At 34.2% G+C, this 7,142-nt stretch overlaps 1 pseudogene; it reads left to right on the top strand.

Annotated features, from left to right (window-relative positions):
• The first annotated feature begins 722 nt into the window (after nt 1-722).
• Nucleotides 723-1,121, top strand: LOC101330202 (large ribosomal subunit protein eL32-like; annotated as a pseudogene).
• Nucleotides 1,122-7,142: the final 6,021 nt, after the last annotated feature.

Genomic DNA, 7,142 nt, shown 5'->3' with positions numbered 1-7,142 from the left:
TATTTCATGCAAATGGAAATAAAAGTACATTTGGAGTATCTATACTTATATCAGATAGACTTTAAAACAAAGATTGTAACAAGAGACAAGGACATTACATAATGATGTAGGGATCAGTCCAAGAAGAATATAACAATTGAAAATATATATGTACCCAACATAGGAGAACCTAAAGGCATAAAGCAAATATTCACAGATAAAAAGAAAGACATTGACAATAATACTAGGGAATTTGAACACCCCACTTATATCTAAGGGCAGATCATCTAGACAGAAATCAATAAGGAAACACTGGCTTTAAAAATCACATTACAAAAGATGGACTTAATAGATATATAAAGAACAGCCCATCCCAAAGCAGAGAGAATACACATTCTTTTCAAGTGAACAAGGAACATATTCCAAGATAGATCACATGCAAGGCCACAAAACAAGTCTCAGTAAATTTAAGAAAACTGAAATAATATCAAGTATCTTTTCTGACCACAATGCTATGAGTCTAGAAATCAAACACACACACACGCACACACACACAAAGACTGCAGAAAACCATAAATATATGGAAGCAGTATACTACTAAACAACCAAATGGTCAATTAAGAAATCAAAGAGAGAATCAAAAAATATCTGGAGACAAATGAAAACACAATGATCCAAAATCAATAGTTTGGCTTTTCCTCAGCACTGCCTACAGAGATGACAACCATCATGAACTCAGCATCATGGCTGCCCTCAGACCCCTTGTGTAGCCCAAGATCATCAGAAAGAGGATCAAGAAGTTTATCCAGCACCAGTGAGACCAATACGTCAAAATTAACTGTAACTGGTAGAAACCCAGAGGCAGTGAAAACAGGGTGTGCAGGAGATTCAAGGGTCAGATCTTGACGCTCCACATCTGTTATGACAGCAACAAGGAAATAAAGCACGTGTGCTTCTGGAAGTTCCTGGTCCACAATATCAACAAGCTTGAAGTGCTTCTAAGGTGCAAAATATCTTACTGTGCTGAGATTGTTCACAACGTCTCCTCCAAGAACTGCAAAACCACTGTGGAAAGAGCAGCCCAGATGGCCATCAGAGTCACCAATCTCAATGTCAGCCTGCATAACAAAGAAAATGAATAGATAGCTCAGGTGCATATTGTGTTTGTGTTAATAAAACCACGAAACTCAGAAAAAAATCAATGGGATGAGCAAGAGTGATTCTAAGAGGGAAGTTATAGCTATGCAGGCCTACCTCAAGAAACAAGAACAATTTCAAATAAACAATCTAAACTTACACCTAAAAGAACTAGAAAAAGAAGAATCAACAAAACCCAAAGTTAGTGGAAAGAAATAATGAAATCAGAGCAGAAATATACAAAATAGACTAAAAAAAAAAGAAAAGAGAAAAGATCAATGCAGCTAAAAGCTAATCCTTTGAAAAGATAATCAAAATTGGTAAATCTTAGCCAGAATAATGAAGGAAAAAAGAGAGAGGACCCAAATCAAAAAAGTGAAAAGGGAGAAGTTACAGCTGACACCACACAGATATACAAAGGATTACAAGAGATTACTACAAACAATTATATGCCAATTAAACAGACAACTTAGAAGAAATGGACAAATTCATAGAAATTTACAAAATCCCAAGACTGAAATAGGAAGAAATAGAAAATATGAAGAGACCGATTATCAGTAATGAAATTGAATCAGTAATTTAAAGCCTTCCAACAAACAAAAGTTGAGGGGGAATGACTTCTACCAAACATTTGAAGGAAAGTTAGCACCTATCCTTCTCAAATTGTTCCAAAAATTTCAGAGGAGGGAATGGTTCCAGACTTATTCTAGGAGATCTGCATCACCTGACACCAAAACCAGACAAGGTTATCACAGGAAAAGAAAATTGCAGGCCAATATCACTAATGAATATAGATGCAAAAATCCTCAACAAAATAGTAGTCAATTGAATTCAGCTATACATTACAAGGATCATACATCATGACCAAGTGGGAGTTATCCCAGATATACAAGGATGGTTCAGTTTCCACAAATCAATTAATGTGATACACCACATTAACAAATTGAAGAATAAAAATCATATGATCATCATAATAGATGCTTTTGACAAAATTCAATATCCACTTGTGATAAAATTCTCCACAGAGCAGGTACAGAGACAATATACTTCAACATAATAAAGGCCATGTATGACAAGCCCACAGCAAATACCATACTCAACAATTAAAAGATGAAAGCATTTCTTCTAAGATCAGGAATAAGACAAGGATACCCATTCTCACCACTTTTATTCAAACTAGTATTGGAGATCCTAGCCATGACAATCAGCAAAAAAGAAATAAAAAGAATCCAAGTTGGAAAGGAAGAAATAAAGCTGTCACTGTTTGCTGATGACATGGAAATAGCATGATGACATGCTATTAATGGAAAATCCTAAAGACACCACTAAAAAACTACTAGAACTCATCAATAAATTGAGAAAGGACCAGGACACAAAATTAACATTAAAAATCTGTTGCATTTTTGTACACTAATGAGAAAGAGAAATAAGAAAACAATCCCATTTGCAATCACATCAAAAAAGAATAACATACCTAGGAATAAGTCTAACTAAGGAGGTAAAAGTCATGTACTCTGAAAACTGTGAGACACTGATGAAAGAACTTAAAGACTACATCAATGGAAAGATATACTGTGTTCATTTATTTGAAGAATTAACACTGTTAAAATGATCATTCTACCCAAGGCAACCTACAGATTCACTGCAATCCTTATCAAAATACTAATTAAATTTTTCACAGAACTAGAATAAATAATTCTAAAATTTATATGGAAACACAAAGTACCCTGAATCACCAAAACAATCTTGAGAAAGATGAACAAAGCTGGAGGTATCATGTTCCCTGATTCCAAACTCTACTACAGCTACAGTCATCACACAACACTTGTTTGGCACTAGCACAAAAACACACACATAAATGAATGGTTCAAAACAGAGAGCCAAAAAATAAAGCAATGTTTATATGGGCAATCAATTCTATGAGAAAGTAGGCAAAAATATCCAATGGGGAAAAGACAGCCTCTTTAATAAATGATGTTGAGAAAACTGGACAGGTACATGCAAAAGAATCAAACTTTACTACTTTCTCACACCATATACAAAAATTAACTAAAAAATTATTAAAAACTTAAATGTAAGACCTGAACTCATTAATCTCAAAGAAGAAAATATAGGCAGTATGCTCTTTGACATCAGTCCTAGTAATATTTTTTGTATGTGTCTCCTTAACCATGAGAACTAAAAGCAAAAATAAACAAATGGGACTGCATCAAACTAAAGAGCTTTTATTCAGCAAAGGAACTATCTATAAAACAAAAAGGTCAACTACAGTATGGGATGAGATATTTGCAAATGATATCTGACATTGTCTTAATGTCCAAATCATACAAAGAACTCATATAACTCAACTTCAAAAACAAGCAACGTGATTAAACAATGGAGAGAGGAGATGAATCGATGTTTTCCCAAAGAATATATACAGAATGGCCAACAGGGGCCTGACAAGAATTCAACATCACTAACTATCAAGGAAATGCAAATCAAAACCACAATGAGATAACAGGTTCTATCATCTGAAAAGCTATCATCAAAAAGACAACTGTGTTGGCCAGGATGTTTAGAAAAGAGAACCCTTGTGCACTGTTTGTGGGAATGTAAATTGATGCAGCCACTATGGAAAATAATATGGAGGTTCCTAAGAAAACCTATAAATGGAATGACCACAGGATCCAGCAACTCCACTCCTGGATATTTACCAGAAGAAAACAAAAACTCTAATTTAAATAGATATATGTACCCCAATGTTCATTGCAACATTAACTACAATAGCCAAGATATGTATGCAACCAAAGTGCAATAGATGAATTGACAAAGAAGACTGTGTATGTATACAACGGAATATTACTCAACCATGAAAAAGAAAAAATCTTGCCATTTAAAACAGCATAGATGGACCTAGAGGGTATTATGCTAAGTGAATTGTCAGACAGAGAAAGAAAAATAATTTGTGGTTTCATTTATATGTAGAATGTTAGAAATAAACCAGCATAACAAACCAAAAGCAGATCACAGATTCAGAGAAAAATTAGATGCTTGCCAGAGGGGAGGGATGGGAGGAGGAGAGAAATATGTGAGAGATATTATGAGGTACAAACTTCCAGTTGTAAAATAAGTGTCATGGGTATGTAATGTATAGTGTGGGAAATATAATCAACAATTATGTAATATCTTTTCATGGTGACGTATGGTAAATAGGATCACCTTTTGATCATTCTGAAATGTATAGAAATATCAAATCACTATTTCATGTTCCAGGAACTAACATAGTGTTGTAGGTCAATTATACTTCAAAAACAGACAGATAAAGTCATAGAAATTAGAGATCAGATTTTTGGTTACCAGAGGCAGCATGTTGGGGGAGGGAGAGTTGGATAAAGGCAGCTGAAAGTTACAAACTTTTAGTTATCAGATAAATAAGTATAGGGATGTAATTCACACTATGATAAATATAATTAACACTATTGTACATTATATATGAATAGAGAGTAAATCCTGAGCTCTCATCACAAGAAGACATATTTCTCTATTTTTAAAATTTTGTATCTTTAAGAGATGATGAATGTTCACTAAATTTATTGTGGTAATTATTTCACAATGTATATAATTTAAATCATTATGCTATACACTGAAACTTACACAGTGCTGTATATCAATTATATATAAATAAAACAGGAAGGAAAAAAATCATAAAAAAGAAAGGTACCCAGAAATGCAAATTCTCTGCCACATAACCATATGTTTCAGAGATTGTGTAGAACTCCTAATCATTTTCTTTAAGGATTTGATCACAGTTAAATACAAATTTACTTGGGTAAGATCATTTAACAGACTAACTAGGTGTCTATAATTTTAGAGATGGAAGATGCTATAGAATTTTCATTTTGCTATCCTCACTTTACTTCTCTTTCCTCTCCTTTCTGCTGAATTTCTCTCTTCTCATTTCTTACTTCATTTTTCCCCACACCCCCTTTCCTTTCTTCTTTGGTGTTCTAAGATGTGTTCACAATTTAAAATCTGTACATATAAACCAGTAAGAACATATTTGAAATTTTAAAAGTTCAGAAGAAAAATATTTTTGTAGGTGCTTTTCCTAGTAAAGGGGTCAGCATAAATAATAAAATTTACTTCAGGGCTATATGCCATTTTTTAAAGGAAAAATGATCTTCTTGGTAATGGAAAGTAAAATCTGGAGTAGCTTTCAAGGAAGAAAAATATGGTTCAAAGATTAATAATACATAATAAGTTAACATAATTTAAATGTTTCATGAGCAATCTGAGAGTAGAGTTTCAAGAGCCAGACCTCAAGTAGGAAAGAAGGTGGGAGAAAATTTCTGCAAGGAGAGGGACTAGGTCGCTGTTACATGACAGCAGTGGATGTCTAGTCACTATTGTCAGTGACTGACAGTAGTCAGTGCAAAAAGTCCTTGTGCTGATCATGGACAAGGACATTAGGAACACTTCAAAAGGGAAAAGTTTCTCTTATAGTATGTCTTGCCTGAAGCATAAAAATTTACATTTGGATTTCATTCCAACCGTTTCTAACCTGCTGAAGCTAATATTGAAACATGAAATTTGACCCTAGTACACCAGACCATTACTGAAACTAACTGAGTATTTTCCTGACTAAGGAACAAATAAATTATTTTAACCAACTGTATACAGGCCTATGGACTCATTCTATCCTCTCCAATGTGCTAGCTTTCAGTGCTAATTAGCATAATGATCATGAGCTCCTTTTCAGGCTGCAAGATATCTGAGCTTTCCCTTCACCAAAATACACAGTGAATCTAATAACAGTGCATATTTCCTTTGCTTGACATAGCTGTGTAATTTTTAGCTTTGTTGGCATTTGTTTTATTTGGCAGACTTACAGCTAATACTTAATTTGAAAACATTTTTTACTGTCCTCTATTTCCCTTTCTTATCTCCAAACTTTAGCTAAAATTCCAGTAAACAAGAGTATTTCCTTAGTACTGTTTTTGGAAATGTCTCCTAAAACCCCACTTTTATTCTCTTCTACCTGTAAAAGTTCTCCTTAATCTTCCATTAATCTGACCCTTGAACTAGTCATGCAGTTCTATCTCTTATTCCCATGACAATAAACTTCAATTACTCCTGCTTAAAGGATAAAATTCAAACTCCCAGAGTTTCATTAAAGAGTTGTCAAATCTTGTCCTACAACATGTTTCCAGTCATATTTATTTCTAGTCTTCTGAATTTATGCATTGTTGGTTTCTTTAAAATCTATTATTATTTGAATCTGCCCAACTTAATTACTTCCTTATTTCTTCAAGTTCCATCTTTCGTCTAGAATATCACGTTTGCCTCTTCAAACTCTACTGATGTTTAAGGACCTGATTAAAGTCCTTCCATATCCAAAAAGCCTTTGAGAACTTACCTCTAGTTATTGCTCACATTCCCTGAAGTCCTAGTTTTCATTACATATGCCATTTATGTGGTGACTAAGTATGTACTATCTGATAGTCTCTTTTGACTTGTGATTCTGTATTGTAATTTAGCTTTCCACTGGCTTTTATCAAATTTGATAGGGACAAAGTACAGGGACAAAGTTGGTGACTAATTCCACTAGGAGACTGTAAGTAAAGAAAAAAATGGGAGACCCCTGTAAGTTAATGATTATTCAAGAAAGCAACTTTGCTTAACCACAAAACCAAGCAGCCGTGCTTAGCAAAAGAACATGCCACAGAAGCATGAGACATGCCTCAAAACAATTAAACAATGGTGGCATGAGGCCCACATCCTGCCCAGTGAGCTCAGTAAGTTAATGATCTCTAGGACATGCTCCTCTGCTTGCACTAAAAACAAAAATATAAGGAAAAGGTGACATTGTACTAAAACCTGAGATGATTTACCATTTTTAACATATGTTATCACCTTTTTGCTCATTTCCATTGCACCATGACAGTCCTGGTTTGTCCATGTAGGGACAAGAAAACGCCTTGGCCCAACATGGAGGAAGAACTGATGATGGAAGTGTGATATTTACTCAAGAATGAGGAAGAAGG

The sequence above is a fragment of the Tursiops truncatus genome, chromosome 13 (assembly GCF_011762595.2).
Source record: "Tursiops truncatus isolate mTurTru1 chromosome 13, mTurTru1.mat.Y, whole genome shotgun sequence".
Classification (NCBI taxonomy): Eukaryota; Metazoa; Chordata; class Mammalia; order Artiodactyla; family Delphinidae; genus Tursiops; species Tursiops truncatus.
Note: the sequence above shows the minus strand (reverse complement) of the source record. Positions and strands in the feature narration are given on the sequence as shown.